The sequence below is a fragment of the Hyla sarda genome, chromosome 4 (genome assembly GCF_029499605.1).
Source record: "Hyla sarda isolate aHylSar1 chromosome 4, aHylSar1.hap1, whole genome shotgun sequence".
Taxonomy (NCBI): Eukaryota; Metazoa; Chordata; class Amphibia; order Anura; family Hylidae; genus Hyla; species Hyla sarda.
Window position 1 is genome coordinate 326,870,150 of NC_079192.1, and position 22,132 is coordinate 326,892,281.

General features: G+C 42.3%; 1 long non-coding RNA gene across 1 annotated transcript in view; it reads right to left on the bottom strand.

Annotated features, from left to right (window-relative positions):
* Positions 1–1,745: 1,745 nt before the first annotated feature.
* Positions 1,746–22,132, bottom strand: part of LOC130369593 (uncharacterized) — a 74,522-nt gene continuing 54,135 nt past the window's right edge. The window contains exon 2 of the long non-coding RNA XR_008892825.1: positions 1,746–4,536. This is a non-coding gene — a long non-coding RNA (uncharacterized LOC130369593). The remainder of the gene's footprint in view (positions 4,537–22,132) is intronic.

Here is a 22,132-nt window from a genome sequence, read left to right on the forward strand (position 1 = left end):
GGGGGCGTGGCGGTCATGCCCCCCCCCCCTCATAGACATATTGAAGGGGTGGGCTGTGATGTCATGAGGGGCGGAGCCGTGATGTCATGATGCTCCGGACCCTGTATCGCCCATCATTACGCACAGAGCGAGTTTGCTCTGTGCAGTAATGACAGGTGGGTGCTGCAGCCGAGATCCCAGGGGTCCCCAGCGGCGGGACCCCCGCGAGCAGACATCTTATCCCCTATCCTTTGGATAGGAGATAAGATGTCTAGGGGCAGAGTACCCCTTTAATATATACTGACAGACTGCCACAGCTACATTTTAGTGTTAATGTTGTGGTCACAGTATCTGCCTTCTTACCTTTAATGGAACCTAAATAAAGCAGAGTGCAGGTGTAACATGTAACAGAGCCCATGTCTTTCCAAAAGGTCCACCAAGGTAGCTTGGTCTGATGAATCATGCTTTCTTTTATATCATATGGATGGGCAATTGTCTTTTTTATTACATAGGAAGAGGTGGAAACAGGATGCACAATAGAAAGAAGAAAAGCCAGTGGAGACAATGTGATGCTCTGGGCAATGTCATTCATGTGGACGTTACTTAAACATGTTCCACCTACCTAAACATTGTTACAGACCAAGTAGGTACCTTCATGGCAGCTGTATTCTGTAATGGCAGTGGCCTCTTTCACCAGCATTATGCCCTGGCCACACTGCAAAAATTGTTCAGGAATGGTTTGAGGAACATGATAGAGTTCAGTGTGATGACTTGGCCTCTTAATTCCCCAGGACCTAATCTATTTGAGCATTTGTAGGATGTGCTGGAAAAGCTAGTCTGATTCATGAAGGCACCACCAACAGCTTAGGGACAGATACCACAGGACACCTCTAGTGGTCTTGTGTAGTCCATATTTCAGTGCTATTTTGCCAGTATATATTATCATTCCAGAAGCTCTCTCTTCTGTATTCACTGAATGCTAAATTAGAGCTTTATAAACAATTTTTGAGAAGAAAATTCAACATTAACTTCTAATATGACTGTGTTTTTCTGATGGCACTTTTTAAAAAATGATCATCACCGAAACACAGGAAAGTGTCATCTTTAAAGTGGTATGCAGCAGAAATACAACAAAAAGATTAAAAGTAGGATGCAGGAAAGCCATACATAAAGCTACAGTGTAACACAAATCTTTCATCCAAAACACTTTGTTACCTCTTATTGTCACACTGCTCCTTGCTCCTTATGTGCTCCTTGGTTCATCCAGAGTCATCTTGGCGTCAACAGCAGGTAGAAGACTACAGTTCTCGTCATGCATTTCTGACATCTACAAGGGGGTACTGAGCCTTATCCAGAACAAACTGAGGTAAGAAGCTGTAACTATTCGATATATTCCCCAGGAAGTCACTGCACATGGGACATCTGTTCTGCAGCTTCTCAAATCCCTGCAAATACAATTCTTCTGACTACTAATGTAACCACTCATTTGCAGCATACGTTGCCCCCAGAACACTTCCAAATCATTGTCTCTTTACATGGTTTTTGAAACTGACCATAGTCAGAAGGAGCCAGGTAGGGTGAATAGAGTGGATGGGGCATCACTTGAAAGCCTAAGGCTTGGTTCACACAGTGGAAAATTTGTAGTATTTCGTACATTTGACGTATCCATCAGGCACTAGTAAAAAGAAACAGGCTTGCTCTTGCTCTGATTTTCTCTTATATCTGCAAGCTGATTGTTTTTTACACAATCATTTATGGGATCCTCATTTCGTGCAGGGGTTAAATTTTATGGTAGAAAGATTACTCTAACCACCATCAAGGAGTTACTTGTACTATGGTTGTCTTGCTGCTGTTTAGTTCTCTAGTCCTGTTTGGCGATGTTCTCTTGTGTCTCGTGTTGTTTGCGTACCATATGTGTCCACTACCACTACCCAAATGTGAGGGAGACTCACTATCAATATCCAATGATTGCTCCTCCTCCTCCATTAAATCGCCTTCATCCACACTTTTCTCCTTTAAAGCAAGCTCCTCAGAGGCATGGTAGACGTGATCTGAAAGCGGCAGAAGAAAATTATCTGGGTGTGGTTGTGCATATCTGCACGAAATATGATAATTCTTTTTTTTTATAAATATTGATTTTTATTGACACATATTAAATACAGAGCTTGTCAACAAATAAATAAGAAAAAAACATATATGCAGATGAGCTCTAACAGAAAATACAGGATTTAAGCAATTTCTCCCTTTCTTATTTATTTATCCCACCCAACTCCCCACCCATAGTGCTGCAGAGGAGGAGAAAATAAAAAAAAAGGGGGGGGGGGGGGAGAATGTATCAATTATATCTTTCATGCCAAAGTACCTATATATTTCTTTTAGAATATATATATATATATATATATATATTTATATATAGCCCTTTCCCAACTTAAAAGGACCTTCATCCTAAAGAGAAATTGAGCAAGAAATGTTCTTGTAGTGTATAACATACGACCCACCGCAATCCTGGAACTAACTTCAATAGGTAAATCATCCAGATAACCCAAGATACAGACTCTTGGTTCCCTAGGTATTTCTAAACCAGATATGCTTCCAATAATGCTGAGGAAAGAGCTCCAGTATTCCTCCAAGTGCGTACAACTCCACAACATATGCATGAGATCTGCCTCAGGAAGTGAACACCGCGGACAGTTTGAATATCGTTTAAGACCTATTTGGTAAAGAAAAGGTGGTGTTTGATATGTCCTATATAAAATATAAATCTGAGATAGCTGACCACTCTCTCCCAGGTATTGATTTAGGACTGCCTTTAAAACCGAATCCCACTGTTCAGGTGACACAGTGCCAACCCACAACCATCTTTATGTCTCTGAAGATTTTCCAACTTCAGTTTAGGCTTCCGGACGTTCCAGATCAAGTCTCTAAATTGGCCGATGATTCTCTGAAAAGGACTAGGAGACAGCCTAATTGGAGAATTATGAAATAAATATAAAAGTTGAGACATATAGACCATTTTAATAAGGTTAATTCTACCCACAACTGAAAAGGGTAATCTGCGCCAAGCCAGTGATTTTCATTTAAAATTATTTAGAAAAGGGGCTATATTTAGAGTTTCATATTGAGATATATTTGAAGAAATTTCAATACCAAGGTATTTAAGCTGTGTTACACATTTTATACAAGTATTTTCATTAACCTCCCGATCTAACAACATAAGGAAAGATTTGTTCCAATTAATGCAAATACCAGACAGGATCCTGTATCTATCCATAAGCTTTATTAGCGCAATTAGTGAAGAACCAGTATCATTTAAAAAATAATAATGCATCATCTTCATACAAAGCAATTTTATTCACATAGGAACCATAGTTAAACCCTTTCATCCCATTAGTTAAACGTATCAGAGAAGCCAAGGGTTCCATTACTACTGCAAATAATAATGGTGATAGCAAGCATCCCTGTCTGGTCCTGCGGGAAAGAGTAAAATTTGAAGAGACCTCACCATTAGCATGTACTCTGGCACTAGGGTTGTCAAGTTACCAGACCCATGATATAAATCTGTGTCTAAAACCCATTTCCTTCAGTGTCACCCACAGGTAGGGCCATTCCACACAATCGATAAATTTGCCGCAGCACCGACAAAAAGAAAAAAAACGCAACAAGATAAACAACAAAAATGATCTAGCAAAGAACATTATTGATAAATAACCCCCACGATTTCCACCACACAAATGAATAGGGTTAAAAGACAAGCACCTACACCACTTTTGATGAATTCCCTCCACTGTCCAGAGGCATGTTTCATTTACCAAGGCCCAAGGTACTCCATGTTTAGGTGGCTAAGCAGTTACAGCACATATGTCATCAAGTTCTTCCATATAACAGCAGTTGGTATCTTGCCATAATTCTTGTGTGTGGTTGCTTCCCTTTGTGTCAGTGTAAGGCCATGTTTTTCATGGCATAGAGGTTGTTTCATGCAGGTTCCAGTAAAGGTTTTACACTGGAATCTACGCAGAGCCCAAGTACCATTGTAATAATTGGAAATCCACGCTGTACTTCAAATTAACATCATGATAAAAAAGAAGTGACAGGGTATGCCCTGGAATTCTACCACAGATTTCTCTATGGATTTATCTGATGGAAAACTCATGTGAACTTACATTTAAAGACAAATATGTATTTTTTTTTATAACAATAATATCCAAATACTCAAATGTGTTATTTTTGTCTAATCTTTCTATTTTATTGAACATTTTATTTCATATTTAGTACATTATTATGGGTCAGCCTCAACTGCTTTAAACCATATTTAGAGATATACTTTATAGAAAACCACATTGACAATACTAGAGTCTGGAGTTGACCCCATTCACTTCTGTAGGAGAGTTTTCTAGACATGCTCTGTGACATGTGCAGAGGTCATGTGGCAGGGGATTTTGGCTGAGCTCTGAGCATTACCTATAGTGAATAAATCGATCTCATCTTGTCTGTATACTCATGTCATCTTTCACTGTAATCCTGTCTGTGATAATAAGGAGGAGACTGCTGGAAAGTGATCTGTACAGAACAAAAATGTCAGCTTATTATTAGGACAGTTACTGACAGTTTTCATGATAAAAGATAGTAAAATGAAAAATTAGAAACAACATCACCAAAAATTAAACAATAGATCATTTTGTAATGACATGTTCAATTTAAAGGAATTATCCTTATTCTTAAAATCAATGCTCTGTGCTTTACACAATACAAGAATCACTAGTACAAAGGGTTAAATCCATACCAGTACCAATGAAATTGGATTTGAAGGCTGTTTTAAATTTCCAGATTTATTTTTGCAAAAGCATCCCACAAAAAGGAGCATAATTCTGCCACTCTGGCAGGGATGGTAAATTGCCCCTATAGTTTTTTTTAAAATAAATATTTAGCTGTGTGTGAACTGGACATAGAGTGTAAATGCACATCCTCTGCTGCCTCCCGGCCTATTCATTGCACTCAGGAGCGGAATACGCCTCATACCTGGTTGGTCCCGGCTGCTATAAGCAGCCAGGACACATCATACATCACTGATCAGCCTATTGTTTGCAAATTCAAACCCTTTAGACATCACAATAAAAGTTGATTTCTATGTCTAAAAAGGGCCATATGCTGATCGGGATCACCTTGGCAAAATTGTGGGGTCCCTATCAGCTGAGTGGACAGGCAGAGGGCCCCATCCCGTCTCTGTCTAGTCCAATCAGTGCTTAAGATTTCTAAATAAAAGTCATTTACAAATCGGTCTAAGTTTCTGTCACCATTCGATTTGAAAACAATTATTTTCCTTTGGAACAATCCTTTAAGCAATGCATTATTTATAGGGGACTATTTAACCTTAAAATTACCTTTTAATATAAATCAGGTTTTCAGTCTCTTATTTCACAAGAAGGATTAGAGTGAAAGGTGACATCGGTGTATAAATAAAACAGGTTCACACAATTGACAATAGCTGATGATCACAGTTCACTGTCTCCCATCCCTAGATTGTACATTTCCCATGGTGTTCAACATATTCTGTAGGTTCTTAATGTCTATGTAGCTGCTGTAAAGCATATCCTCCACACGTTGTTAGGGTACGTTCACACATACAGGATCCTGCGCAGATTTGATGCGCAGGATTTGTAACTGCAGATTAGAAGCTGAGCTCAGTCATTCAGTTTACATTGAAATCTGCAGCAGAAAATCCTGTGCATCAAATCCTGCGCATCAAACCTGCGTATGTGTGAACATACTCTTAAAGGGATCCTGTCGGTAGTTTTAAGACAACTGCTGACATCCCACATAGGTCAGGAAGGGTAGTCTGTATGACCAAGAAATCTGATGTTTAATGCCGCCTCTGGAAGTATCCAGTAGAAGGGGTCTTTTTTCTGTGTACAAAGCTCACTGTATTTTCAGTCCCTCCCCTAAATCATGATTAACAGCTCTAACAGCTATCAGGAGAGGCCAGCGAAACTAAAACAGTGAGCTCTGGGAACAGAACAAGACCATTCTTACTAGATACTTCAAGAGGCGACATTAAACATCGGTTTTCTTGGTCATGGAAGCAGCATAATTGATACTTTAGGTAAGATCAACTGCCTTTCCCCATCTATATAAGGTAATTTAATGCCTCCAAACTGCTGACAAATTCCCTTTAAAAGTTGCTGAGGCAAGAAGACTATCCCCAAAATCATGTTCAGAGAATAAAATAAAACAATCTTCAAGCTGAAAATTAAAACAGATACAAAAACAATAAATATCATGTTTATTTTACTAATTATAACCACATAATAAGTTGTACATTTCATTTAAAACCCTAAAATGTAGGTGTAATAGGAATAAAACCATTCCCACTCTTCATGACAACTTATAGAAGTTCTTTGGTGGGTCCTCACACTGTGAAGATGTTTTGACTTGTAGGGTGTATGGCGCAGAAAGAATGAATGTGGAATTAGACTTATCTTATATGGCCACATACCTAATTGGGAAGTCCAAAGGTATCAAGAGTCATGGTTTTGTCTCACTTTACAGGTAAAGATAAATATATACAGAGGCACTTAGACTAATCATCAGAGATGTCATCATATAAGATGACATCGCTGTGTAAAATATATACTAATTACTATAAAGTAGTGTGATTACATCATTGTGTAGTAAGCATGGTATATGCTGTGAAAACATTTGCTTCCTGTTAGATGACTCCTAAAATCAGTATCAGACTGGGGGTGCCTAGGGCCCATCATTAGAAATGACTCTGGGTACACACCCTTAAAGGGGTATTCCGGGCAAAAACATCCAAAGGATAGGGGATAAGATGTCTGATCGTGTGGGGGGGGGGGGGGGGGGGGCACTGCTGCGACCCCCGTAATCTCCCTGCAGCACCCGTATTCTATGCAGGGCTGCGAGGGCTGCTTCTCCAGTTTAGGTAACCTCTGGGTTTCCGAGACTGGGGACGTCACGTCACGCCCCCTCCATTCATTTCTATGGGAGGGAGCGTGATTGCCATCACGCCCCCTCCCATAGACATGAATGGAAGGGCGTGGCGTGACGTCACGTCCCCAGCCCCGAAACCCAGAGGTTTCCGAAACTGGAGACGCAGCCCTCGCAACCCTGCATAGAATACGGGTGCTGCAGGGAGTTCTCCTTTAAGGGTTCTGAGGGACCTATCTCTCTCTCTGCTTTGGCTACTGTTCTTTTTTCATTTTCTACCTTCTTGCTTCTCATTTTCCTTTCTGCTTTCTCTCTTCTTATTCTCTCTTCTCCTTTTCCCTCTTCTCTTTCTTCCTTTTTTTCTGCTCTTGTAGCTGTACAACCCTCTTACATATTCTTGTATTGTACACAGGACTTCTCTTCTTGCTCACCCCACAACCGTTTCTTGTACACCTTGTTTTGCCTTTTATTATGCCTTATTGTTTATAATAGTTTTTTCTTTTTTTTTTTTTTTTTTATAAAACCTGCAATAAAAACTGATTTACCATAAAAGGGTGTTTACCATATTTTTCTAGGTGTTGCTGTTCCTGATATATTAGGCTTTTGGTGCACTTGGTCATTCCCTAGCCACAAGGTGCATTGGTTCCTAATTCATACCCTCTAATACAGTGGCTCTCAACCTGGGGTACAAGTACCCCCAGGAGTACTTAGCAGTTCACAAGGGAGTACTTGAAAAAAATCAGTAATGGCAGCCACAGCCACTGGTTACTGATCTGGACCACTTTGAAGGAAGTGGTAGGCTGACATCACTGCACTGAGGGGCAGAGCAGGAGGACAGCAAAGGGGAATCGCGGGCACTGGGCTGCTGTGGGCAGTAACTTCCATCAGTTTTGTTACACCACTGCCCCTGCAGACCGGTGACCTACTGCTATGCGCCATAGCAGTAGGTCCCTGGACCAGAGGAGCAGTGGAGCAACAAAGCAGGACAGTATGGTGGCCTACAACTATATATGGGGGCAGTTTGGGGCCTACAGCTATATTTGGAGGCACAGAGGGGGCCTAGCAACTTTATGGGGACACAAAGCGGGTACTATTACTGTGTGTGACAATAAACATGGGGCATTTGTAACTAGGTGGGTATTGTACTGCAGAAAGAAGCCTAAAATGTTTGTTTGGCTGGTTCTGTGGAGAAGTCTTGTATGGGAGAAATCTTAATGGCGGTCTAGGCCAGATAGTGAAGAAAAGTAAACAACTCTGGGCCTGTTATAGAGGAAAGTAAAGCATATGAATTATACTATAATCATTACAAAATGTCTCTAATATGGGGGTACAATTTTTTGGGAATGGGATGTCAAGGGGTACTCAGGGAAAAAAGGTTGAGAACCACTGCCCTAAGGAATATCTATACTCTCTATCAACCCTGGTTATCACTGTGCACGAGTAGGATCTTAGCACGTAGCAGCTAGGAGAGTATAAATATTCATTAGGATCATGAATCTGGGACCGGTTGGGAAGAACCACCAGTACATTGGAGGCTAGAAAATGCCAGAGTGAACCTAGAGCTTAATTTACATATTCAGATTTTTAACACTCAGGAATGGCGCCACTTAGAAAAATAAAATAAACACTGTTTTCATCCGTCTTCCCAGTACCAACAGGTTAGTGTGGGTGACGCTGCTGCCAGTTTCCCTTTATCCCCTTAAGGACCAAGCCCATTTTGACCTTAAGGACCAGACCAATTTTATTTTTGCGTTTTCGTTTTTTCCTCCTCGCCTTCTAAACTCTTTTATTTATCCATCCACAGACACATATGAGGGCTTGTTTTTTACATGCCCAATTGTACTTTGTAATGACACCTCTCATTTTACCATAAAATGTACGGCGAACCCCCAAAAAAAAAATTTTGTGAGGAAATTTAAATGGAAACCAAAATTTTCCAAATTTTGGAGAGTTTTGTTTTCACACTGTACACTTTATGGTAAACATGACATGTTTTCTTTATTTTGTGGGAAATCACAAAAAAACATATCCATTGAGATATTTATTCACATTTCATAGAGAATACATGGTTAACAATTCAGGACATTAGGTAAAGAACATTGAATACAGGTATACCAATAGAGCCCCAAAAGGTAATGGGTAAGTGACCGGTTCTGCTCTTGCCCTAGTCTGAATGTCCTGCCTATGGATAGTAGGTCCCCGGGCCTTGTGACCTGGGTCTTCACCGGAACCTCCTTGGGTTCCCTAGGCTCGGACAGAAATATAGAGGGTAGGGACTTATGCGCAGGGGCAGTGTAGCTGCATAAAGAATATTCCCATATGATACCCAGATACATACAAACCGCAATTGGAGGTTATTAATCAACATGTGTCATATTTCAGAGTATACAGAGTCCGTGAGTGTGCCCCAGGGACAATATTCAGTATTCACAAGTATATAGATTTAGGTCATAATAGACATGCATCAAAGACAATATACATGTATTATGCATATATAGATAATACCATACATCCCTCCAACGCGTTTTGCTACCTTGTGGCAGTACAGGTAGCTCCTCAGGGATGCATAGGAATACTTAAAGCAGAGGTCATATACTGACCCGGGCACAAAAGTGTGTGTGCCTACACATGTGAAGCTATATACTTCTTATGATACAAATGTAAACTACGGTGATCCTCAATATGGTTAGGAGAGAGGATCCGTAGTAGGTATGTAGACAGTTGCCGATAATAGTAGTTAAAGATCTTGTAGATGAGGTAAATAGCCAATCCGTGGTCAGGGGTGTAAGGTCCTTTGTGGTAGTGAAAAAGCCGTAGTTCTGACGGGATATCCTGGGGTATGTCCAACTGGTAGGTGGATAATGTAAAGAGGATGGTCGTGAATCTTGGTGTCTCCAGAGTAGTGGTGCTACATCCAGCCAGATGATATCAGGAGATACCCAGATGTGGTCCCACCCTCGTGATGCAAGGGTATGGTGTGCAGCTCAGGCACTTTATTTTGTGGGTCAATACGATTAAAATGTTACCCATCTTTACATACTTTTCTGTTATTGTACTGCTTTAACCCCTTAAGGACTGAGCCCTTTTTCGCAATTCTGACCACCGTCACTTTAAGCGTTAATAACTCTAAAACGCTTTTACCGAATAATCTGATTCTGAGATAGTTTTTACGTGACATATTCTACTTTATTTTGGTGGTAAATTTTGGGCCTTACTTGTATCCTTTCTTGGTGAAAAATCCCCAAATTTCATGAAAATTTTGCATTTTCTAACTTTGAAGCTCTCTGCTTGTAAGGAAAATGGATATTCCAAATAAGTTTTATTTTTATTCACAAATACAATATGTCCACTTTATGTTGGCATCATAAAATGGACATATTTTAACTTTTTGAAAAAATTAGAGGGCTTCAAAGTAAAGCAGCAATTCTCAAAAATTTCATGAAAATTGCTAAATCTGAAGGGACAGATGTTACAGAACTACAACTCCCAGCATGCCTGGGTGGTCTAGGCATGCTGAGAGTTGTAGTTTGGCAACATCTGGAGGGCTACCGTTTGGGCAACACTGTAACAGTGGTCACCAAACTGTGACCCTCTAGATGTTGCCTTTGGCTGTCAGGGCATGCTGGGAGTTGCAGTCCGGCCTTCCTAGTGGTTGCCACAGTAAAGATCACATTACTTTCACTTTCATTTCTCCCCCCCACCATTGATTCCCTACCTGAGCCGTGATCTCCACTGGATGTCTGCGATGATCGCCGGGCCCCACACATCTGGTCCTCAGGTAAAGACCTCCATCTTCCCGCCCCCCCCCGTTCTGCCCGACATCAAGGGGTGGGCAGAACGGGGGGTTTCCATGGCAACCCCCTGTCCTGCGCTGCCATTGGTCAGAACTCAGTTCTGACTAATGGCAGGGCATAGGAGGAGATCGCAGCACTGCAACCTCACTCCTATCCCTTAGGATGATCTGGGCTGTCACTGACAACTCCGATCATCCCTATTTTCCGGGTGATCGGGTCACCAGAGAGCCAATCAGTCCGGAATTGGAGAAAATCGCATGTCTGAATTGACATGCGATTTTCTCCGATTGCCGACATGGGGGGGTCTCAGGACCCCCCTGGGCGATGTGCCGGGGGTGCCTGCTAGCGGCGGGGACCGGAATTCCCACGGGCGTATCCATATGCCCTCAGTCCTTAAGGACTTTAAAACAGGGGCGTATGGATACGCCCGCCATCCTTAACAGGTTAAAAAATATCAAACTTTTTGTACAAAATCAGTATGTTTAAAATCGCCCTATTTTGATCACCTATAACTTTTAAATTTTTCCATATATGGGCATGTATGAGGGCTCATTTTGGGGGGTAAAATGGGGAAAAGGGACAATTAAATTTTTTATTGGGGGAGGCTATTTTTCAAATTTTTAAACTTTTTTATTTTTTTACACTTTTTATGTCCCCATAGGGGACTATCTATAGCAATCGATTGCTAATACTGTTCAGTGCTATGCACAGGGCATAGCACTGATCAGTGTTATCAGCCATCTTCTGCTCTGGTCTGTTCGGTCTCAGACCGGAGCAGACGACCCCTGGAGATGGCCAGAGTCAGGTGAGGGGACCTCCGGCCACCATTTAAGATGATCGGATCCCTGTGGTAGCGTCACGGGCGATCCGATCATCCATTGCCGCAGATGCTGTGATCTGTATTGATCACGGCATCTGAGGGGTAAATGGCGGACATCCGCGTGATCGCTAATAACAGCCGAGACCTGCAGGGCATGATACGCTCCTTTGCTTGCGGTCATGTACAGGACATGAATGTACATCCTGGTACGTGAAGTACCTCCGCATCAGAACATACATTTATGTCCGTGGTCGTTAAGGGGTTGAACAAAATGCAATATAGGAAACATATGCAATCCCATTACACATTGGGGAAGATTTATCAACCTGTCCAAAGGAAAAGTTGAGTTGCCCATAGCAACCAATCAGATTGCTTCTTTTATTTTTCAGAGGCCTTTTCAGAAATGAAAGAAGCGATCTGATTGGTAGCTATGGGCAACTCAGCAACTTTTCCTCTACACAGGTTTTGATAAATCTCCCCCATTATGTGTATTATTTCTATATTTATTTTAAGAACAAAGTTAGGGAGATTTATCAAAACCAGTGTAGAGGAAAAATGGTGCAGTTGCCTATAGCAACCAGATTGCTTATTTCATTTTTAAAGAGACCTGTGAAAAATGTAAGAATCAATCTATTTGGTTGCTATGGGCAACTGCACCACTCTTCCTCTACACGGGTTTTGATAAATCTCCTCCAGTGTCCACATGAGCCATCTTTTTTTCCTAAGGTGAGTTATGTTCGTAAAGCGACCTGTAGAGATGCATACCATTGTCCCCACTGCTCTACTTTTCTACTTCCATCCCTTGTCAACCATTAATCAATCAGAGGGGGCTTGTGAACAAGCTGATGTTGACGACATGCGTATCCCTATCTATCCATAGGCTATCCTAATTTTAGGACTCAAACCTACATTGAGAAAGAGGGACATCATTGAAATAACAAATGATACTGGATGTTAAACAGAGCTATTAGCAGCTGAGAATTTATATTAAGAACTTATATTAAAGGGGTAAAACATTTTTTTAAACCAACTTGTGCAAGAAAGGTGAACAGATTTGTAAATTACTTCTATTTAATAATCTTAATCCTTCCAGTACTTATCAGCTGCTGTATGCTCCAGAGGAAGTTATTTTCCTTTTGAATTTCCTTTCTGTCTGACCACAGTTCTCACTGCTGACACCTCTGTCCATTTTAGGAACTCTCCAGAGCAGAATAGGTTTGCTATGGGGAGTTATTTGCTACTCTGGACAGCAGAGTCAGAGTGTCAGCAGAGAACACTGTAGTCAAACAGAAAGGAAATTCAAAAAGAATATAACTGCTGATATAGATAAGTACTGGAAGGGTTAATATTTTTAAATAGAAGTCATTTACAAATCTGCTTAACTTTCTGGCACCAGTTGATTAAAATTTTACCAGCGGAGTACCACAGCGGAGTACCTGTATGCCCTACGCCCGGTCCTGGTAAATAAAATGGGGTCACGCCGGGCACTATTAACCCTTTAGACGCAAAGTTGATCGCCACATCTAAAAGGAAAGTGAAAGCTTCCAGGCAGCTCAGTCGGGCTAATCAGGACCATCGCAATAAAATCGCGATGTCCCAATCAGCTAGCACGTGAGTGGAGGTCCCCTTACCTTGCTCCATCGTGTCCGACCAGCAGTTGATTGCTCCAAGCCCAAGACACAGGCTTGAGCAATCGACCGCCTATAACACCGATCAATGCAAAGCTATGGCTTTGCAGTGATCTGTGTAAAAGATCAGTGTGCGCAGTGTTATAGCCCCCTATGGGAGCTATAACACTGCGAAAAAAAAGTGAAAAAAAGTTAATAAAAGTCATTTAACCCCTTCCCTAATAAAAGTTTGAATCACCCCCCTTTTCCCATAAAAAAGAAAAAACTGTGTAAATAAAAATAAACATGTGTGGTATCACCGCGTGCGAAAATGTCTGAATTATAAAAATATATTGTTAATTAAACCGCACGGTCAATGGGGTATGCGCAAAAAAATTCCAAAGTCCAAAATTGCGTATTTTTGGTCACTTTTTATATCATGAAAAAATGAATAAAAAATGATCAAAAAGTCCGATCAAAAGAAAAATGTACAGATAAAAACTTCAGATTACGGCGCAAAAAATGAGCCCTCATACCGGCCTATATGCAGAAAAATAAAAAAGTTATAGGGGTCAGAAGATGAGAATTTTGTCATGTAGTTATGATTTTTTTCAGAAGTACGACAAAATCAAACCTATATAAGTAGGGTATCATTTTAACCGTATGGACCTACAGAATAAAGATAAGGTGTCATTTTTACCGATAAATGCACTGCGTAGAAAAGGAAGCCCCCAAAAAATCTTTTTCGCCGTGGATTTTTGGTAAAATGACTAATGTCACTGCAAAGTAGAATTGGTGGCGCAAAAAATAAGCCATCATATGGAATTTTATGAGGAAAAAATGAAAATGAAAACCCTGCGTCCTTAAGGGGTTAAAAGGGTATTCCCTTTTAATGTCCCCTTGGACATTAATGGCACAGTCTTAGTATAGTCTAGAGGTGGGACCTACACCTATTTTGAGAAAGAGGGCTCTACAGCCATCACTGGCCTCCAGCAGCTGTAGGTTGGGGTGTCATGCAGTTTTTGTAAAGCCCATGGGGGTTACTGCTTTCTGACCACCTCTGACTTCTTCAGGTAGGTCGATTAGACACCATTGGTCTTGAGATAGGTATGAGTTCCAATGCTGAGACCTGTATTAATCAGACATTTATGGCATATTCTGCAGCAATGCCATAAAAACCCCAGATGGGAATACTTCTTTTAGAAGAGGGCTTTCATTAATATAAGTGCTCAGTTGCTCATAGATCTCTGTGTTACACTCTATTTCATTTGTTATTTCACTGATGTCCCTGCAGATCTATTATATGAAAGTAAATTAAAGATTGTCTCAAATATTGTACATACAGTTCAACAGGAAGCATATTTCCCAACAGACTTATATTTCCAGATATACACAGAACGATGGGTTGTATGTAGCTTAAATTCATCTAAGATTCTGGCTTTGCAGGTTATCACCTGTTTCCAAGCAACAGTGCAGCACAAGCCTTGAAGTGATACCACAAGCAAGTTATTTAATGCAAATTCATATATTCGGAGCCCACACAAAAACTGGCCATCGAGGGAATGTAACACTTCTGTGGAAAGAACACACTTGCTGTGCATCCAGTCAGCGGCTACAGTATGTACATTTTCCAACATGATAGAATACAAACACTGCAAAGTAAGATATATATATATATATATATATATATATATATATATATATGTGTGTGTATATTAGGGTGTTTCATTTTGTAAGGCTTATGCCCGAGTCTCAGTGATGTAAAAGATATATATGGCAAATTTCAAAAAGATTGGATAATATTTAGAGGTTGCACACTTTGATCAGTTTTGTAAAAGTACGATTTTTCAATGTTAATCTTTTATTGGGAAAACTAGAAATCACAGACTTAAAATAATATTAAAACTAGACACTAAGATCAATAGGTAATATGATAGGCAAAATGTATGTTATATTAAGAAACTTTGAACGATGCAATCCCTTGTTTTGTTCACTTGGTGACGACTTTTTTGTGATGCTCGACTACCCTCAACAAGAATTGTTTTTGTTGTTCGTCCCTGACCGATTTGTTAAACTTTTTTATCAGAGCAATTCCTCTTTCTGCAGTATCATTGACCACCTTAAGAGCCTTCACATGGCTGTTCTACATCCCAAGTAGACGTGAGTGTCTAGAAGCCTCTTCGTCACTAGGTGCTGATGATAATGGAGCTGAGTCTTCCAGTTTAACTGTCTTATTGATTTCAGCGATAGCTTTGTAATGTTTATTCTTATACAAATTATTTTTGTCTTCTTTTGTACACTTAGGGTGGGATTTATCAAAACCTGTGTAGAGCATGAGTCGTGCAGTTGCCCATAACAACCACATAGCAATCAATGAATAATCAATGAAGCAATCTGATTGGTTCATATAGGCAACTGCACCACTCTTTCTGTACACAGGTTTTGATAAACCGCCTCCTTAGACCTTATTTTCTAGGCGAAAACCTTGTCTTCTCGACGAGATCACCTTTTCAAATCTGCCGTTTCACATTTTGCTTCATCCTTGTTTCTCGATTTCTCTTTACTCAGATTTTGGTATTTTTTGTACAGCTTCTGTGTACCAGCACGGATATTCTCCTCCATTTTAACAGGGATATTTGCTTTCCTCCACACTCCCTCTAGATTAGTACTGGTAGATTTAGCAGCATCCAAAAGTGTTTCTTTCATTTCCTTGTGATGGTAAATAAAAACTAAGAGTACTTGTTCCTTTGAAGGGAGCCGTGCTCCTAAAAACTCACCACTAGGCACTTTTTCAAGCAGCCAAATTCCTCTTTTGGTTCCCATTGGTTTGGTTAAAAGAAATACATGAGAAGCCCATTAGTACAAAGCACTTCAATATTAGAAATTTCACTGGTTTGAGATAAAAGTGATCAATGTGTGCAACCCCTAAATATTATCAAATCTTGAAATTTGGCATATATATCTTTCACATCACTGAGACTTGAGGTGTAAGCAAAGTCATATGAAAATCACATCTTTGGAAAAATGGAATACCCTAATATATATATACCGGGTATATATTATTATTATTTTTTTTCAGTGCATATAGGCAGAAAATATAATAGCATTATAAACATGCACTGGAGACACTTTACAGTGTTATAGTCAAACATAATGTTAAACAAAGTGAACCTGGGTAAACACATAACTTAGATTTAGAGTTAGTACTAGAGATGAGCTAACCGAATCTGACGAATCCGAATTCCTTACGAATTTCATAAAAAATTTGATTCTCAATGAATGCGAATATTGCCATGATTCTATCGCGTTAATTGCTTCATTAAACTCCATTTAGTGTGGTCCAGGCTCCAGGGCATCTAAAATGGCGGATCCACATGTGAGGACATGGGGCAAGGAACTCTGGGAAGGCAGGAACAAGGGTAGGCAGGACGACCCTGAATCACATGCAGGATGCAGCCTATCAGCAGCCAGTCACCCCTGTGATGTCACAGCCCAATATAATCGGCAGTCATATTCTGGCTAGTCACTTCATTCTTTCACTGCAGAGAGATAGGACAGCGCTGTGTGTTACATCTCCTAGTCATGTTAGCGTTGGTCAGAGAGCAGTGCATTTTTCACAGAAAATAATTTTTACTGCAGCCATTAACCTCCCAGTCACTTTCTACAGCACTGTATTACAGAGAGGGGCAGAGAGCTGTGTGTTGCCTCATACATCTGAACAAGCTGGCTCAGCTTGAGAAACCTTAGCAGAGGATGGAGAAATCATTTTTCAGCGCAACTCTGTGTCTTTGTTGCATTAACAAATGTTCTGCTGGTTATACTAGTCTGTAGATGGTATAATACCCAGCAGTCCATTCCTAATAGTCTTTAAGAGAGTGCAATTTTGGGTTTTGTACACAGCAATACTGTGTACTGCTGGTGTTGTGCAAAAATAAGTTTTGTAAGAGTACTGTAGCGCATTTTTCTGCCCTCATAAGTGCATACCACATATGTACATCTAAGTAGTGTACTATTTTGTACCTGTTAATCTGTCAAGGGCCTAGATACTCTGAAAGGACAGGCAAAAGTAATCACTGACTGGTGTTTTACTCCAATACGTTTTTTAAGTGTACTGTAGTGTATTTTTCTGCCCTCTTTGTTCCTTAACAAATGGTCTGCTGATTATACTAGTCTGTAGACGGTATAATACACACCCAGCAGTCCATTCATAATAGTCTGTGACAGAGTGCAATTTTGGGTTTAGTACACAGTGACTGTGTGCTGCAACACTGTTGTGTACTACTGGTGTTGTGCAAAAAAAATGTTTTTTAAGCACACTGTAGCGCATTTTTCTGGCCTCATAAGTGCATACCACATACATACATCTAAGTAGTGTACAATTTTGTACCTGTTAATCTGTCAAGGGCCTAGATACTGTTAAAGGCCAGACAAAAGTCCTCACCAGCTGGTGTACTCAAATACTTTTTTAAGCGTACTGTAGCATATTTTTCTGCCCTCATAAGTGCCTACCACATACCTACATGTAAGTAGTGTACTATTTGGTACTGGTACTGTGAAAGGACAGCCAAAAGTACACACCTGCTGCTGTTCTAGACAAATACTGTTTTAAGTGTAGTGAAGCGTATTGTACTCCCCTCTATATACGCACTAGTATGTCAGGCAGAGAAGTTCCAGGATGTGCACAGAGGCCTAAATTCATCAGGTGCAGGCAGAGGTCGCAGCAGACTAGGGGCAAGTGGCAGCAGGAGTCGCAGTGAGAGGCCTGATCTCCCAGTATCAGCTAGCGGTCGTGTCTCGACCAGCAACCCATCTGCTGTCATCGATTGGTTAACATGGTCATCCACTTCTTCACAAGTGACATCTGATACCCCCGGTCAACAGTCTGTGGGTTCCTCAGACACAACCGTCAGTTGGCATGGCCTGGGAGCAGTCCCCGTCCTCCCATTGCTTCTCTCCTATGCTGTTCCCTCCCTTACAGAAGTATCTTATGCTGTGGGTTCAGCTCCACTATTCACTGGGGACAATCTAATAGAGGACAGTCAGCAGATACTGTCCAGTCAAGAAGTGGAGGAGACATCTGCTGCTTCCTCCGCTAGGCGGGCAAGTAGTGATGAGGAGAGTGGCATGGGAGGAGGTGTTGCCAGCATTCAGGGTCCTGAAGCAGACACTGTTGAGGAACCTGAGGAGGACATCAGTGACGTGCAGACACTTGTTGATGATGATGAAGCCGATCAATCACAATTGGGAGCCGGGTGCAGAAGGGGCTTCATCATCATCAGGAGAAGAGGGTTGCAGGACCCGTGAGGCAGCAGCTGAGCCAGCAAGGTGGTAGCATGGTTGATGGCAGAAGTGGAAAGTCTGTAGCCAAATGTGGTTTGCCTTGGCAGACGGAGGCACACAGGGGAGGAACTGCTAAAAGTCATTAATAAAGAAATCGGAGCATGGCTTACTCCACGAAAACTGGAAATGGGAACCATGGTGACTGACAACAGGAAGAACACCTTGTCTGCGCTGCGACAAAGAATTCTGAGCCATGCGCCCTACATGGCACACGTGTTCAATCTGGTTGTCAAGCGGTTCCTGAAGTGTTCCCCCCATTTGCAAGACATCCTAACAATGGTAAGGAAACTTTGCATGCACTTCAGCTACTCGTACACTGCAAAGCACACCCTCCTTGAGCTGCAGCGTCAGAACGGTATCCCCCAACATAGTCTGATTTGTGACGTTGCCACATGTTGAAATTCCACCCTCCATATGTTGGACCGACTATACGAACAGAGAAAAGCCATCACCGATTTCTTGATGATCCAAGCGGATAGGGGGACTCCCCTGTGTAACTTCAATGTCAACCAGTGGCAACTCACATGTGACACCTGCCATTTGCTCAGTCCCTTTGAGGAAGCCACATTATTAGTCAGTCGCCAGGATTACGGGATGAACAACATCATTCCACTGCTTCATTTACTACAACACGAGTTGGAAATGGCTGGTCAGGGCAATGGAAACGTGGTGCCTACATCTCATGGCCACATGAGCCCTGTGGGGGCTTAACTGGAGGAGGAGGGGGAGGGGCACAGTGGAACACAGTTTAGGTTTTGCGAGATGGGCGGTTTTTCTAGTCATCTGACAGGAGAGCAGAAGCAGCCAGAGGAGCTAGAGGGTTATGAGGAAGGCAAGACAGAGGACCCAGACACACTGTGGAAGTATGCAGTGGAGATGGAGGCAGGGAGTGCCTCCGAGTCACTTGCACAAATGACACAATGCATGCTCACTTGCTTGAGTAGTGACCGCCAAATCATCACCATTCGGCAGCGGGATGACTTCTGGCTCTCCACCTTATTGGACCCTCACTACTGCCACAAAATTGGGGCCCTTTTTTACACCCACTGAGAGGGAGGACAAACTGACCTACTACAGAGACATCCTACGTAGTCAGTTGGCCAATGCCTATCGGTGTCATCATCCACCCTCTCGCAGGTGTGACTTGGGGGGGCCTCTGCGCTCACCTTCCACTGCCATGGCTGCTGGGGAGGGGTGGGGTAGCAGGAGCAGTACCAGCTCAATCAGCAGCAACCTAAATCTATAGTCGCTGATGAGTACCTTTCTCCACCCGCATAGTGAAACAACTCATCAGCAGCAAGTAGATCTGGAGCAGGACCTGAACCAGCAGGTGGTAGCATACCTTGACATGCCCATGCCAACACACCTTGAAGATCTGCTGGACTTCTGGGCAGCCAAACTTGATTTGTGGCCGCAACTAGCAGAGTTTGCCTTGGAAAAGCCATCCTACTCGGCCAGTAGTGTGCCATCAGAGTGGGTGTTTAGTGTGGCGGGGGCCATAGTAACCCCAAGGAGAACTCGTCTGTCCACCAAAAATGTGGAGAGACTGACCTTTGTGAAGATGAATCAAGCATGGATCAGCCAGGATTTCCACCCACCAATGCCTGATGCATCAGAGTAGATTGACCATGGTGCCACACCAACACTTCACAAATATGTATAGTGCCAAAGAGATTTAAGGCGCTGCTCCCCAGTTACAAACATTCCTCCTCATCAGACCTTTTTTCACCCACCTTCGTCACGGGTACTGTTATTGCCACCTACCGCACCACTCTGTCACCGGGTCACTTTCAGGACTCCTGCTGCTGCTGCTGCTGCCACCTCCAGGCTGTCTCATTCTGCCACGATATGGTCTCCTCATGCTTCTGCCAACTCCAGGCTGTGCTATTCAGCCACTATATGGTCTCCTCATGCTTCTGCCAACTCCAGGCTATGCCATTCAGCCACTATATGTTCTTCTCATGCTTCTGCCAACTCTAGGCTGTGCCACTCAGCCACTATATGTTCGACTCGTGCTGCCGCCAACTCCAGGCTGTGCAACTCAGCCACTATATGGTCTCCTCATCTACCGCCAACGCCAGGCTGTGCCATTCAGCCACTATATGTTTTACTTATGCTGCCGCCAACTCCAGGCTGTGCCATTTAGCCACTATATGTTCTACTCATGCTGCCACCAACTCCAGGCTGTGCAATTCAGTCACTATATGGTTTCCTCATCTGCCGCCAACTCCAGGCTGTGCCATACAGCTGCTATATGTTCTACTCATGCTGTCGCCAACTCCAGGCTGTGCCATTCAGCCACTATATGTTCTACTCATGCTGTCGCCAACTCCAGGCTTTGCCATTTAGCTTCTATATGGTCTCCTCATCTGCCGCCAACTGCAGGCTGTGCCATTCAGCATCTATATGTTCTACTGATGCTGCCGCCAACTTCAGGCTGTGCCATTCAGCCTCTATACGGTCTCTTCATCTGCTGCCAACTCCAGGCTGTGCTATTCAGCCACTATATGGTCTCCTCATCTGCGGCCAACTCCAGGCTGTGCCATTCAGCCACTATATGTTCTACTCATGCTGCTGCAAACTCTAGGCTGTGCCATTCAGCCACTATATGTTATACTCATGTTGCCGCCAACTCCAGGCTGTGCCATTCAGCCACTATATGGTCTCCTCATCTGCTGCCAACTCCAGGCTGTGCCATTCAGCCACTATATGTTCTACTCATGCTGCCGCCAAATCCAGGCTGTGCCATTCAGCCACTATATGGTCTCCTCATCTGCCGCCAACTCCAGGCTGTGCCATTAAGCCACTATATGTTCTACTCATGCTGCCACTAATTCCAGGCTGTGCCATTCAGCCACTATATGTTCTACTCATGCTGCCGCTATCTCCAGGCTGTGCCATTCAGCCACTATATGGTCTCCTCATCTGCTGCCAACTCCAGGCTGTGCTATTCAGCATCTATATGTTCTACTCATGCTGCCGCCAACTTCAGGCTGTGCCATTCAGCCACCATATGGTCTCTTCATCTGCTGCCAACTCCAGGCTGTGCTATTCAGCCACTATATGGTCTCCTCATCTGCCGCCAACTCCAGTCTGTGCCATTCAGCCACTATATGTTCTACTCATGCTTCCGCCAACTCCAGGCTGTGCCATTCAGCTACTATACGTTATACTCATGTTGCCGCCAACTCCAGGCTGTGCAATTCAGCCACTATATGGTCTCCTCCTCTGCTGCCAACTCCAGGCTGTGCCATTCAGCCACTAGATGTTCTACTCATGCTGATGGTTTTGTGGTCATACAGTATTAGTTCCAACTAAACACTGGGACATTAAACTTGGGAATCTAATGTAAATTTAAAATTTAAATAAAAATAAATCGATGTAATCTTTTAAAGACTAAGGCCCTATTGTCATCAACGTCATATTACCTGTGGAATTATCACAAGAATCCAATTAAATAGCTTGGAACGATAACAATGAAGGATAACTGATTAAATGAAACATTCACACTTTCACAGTCAGGGGGGCTCTGAGAAGCACGGGCTGGAACAAGTGGTATCTCGCCTGGTGAAGGACCGCCAGCTTGATTTTAAGATACAAGTACAAGCTTTTTCACTGCATCCACTTATAGCTGTATGCACCCACTTATC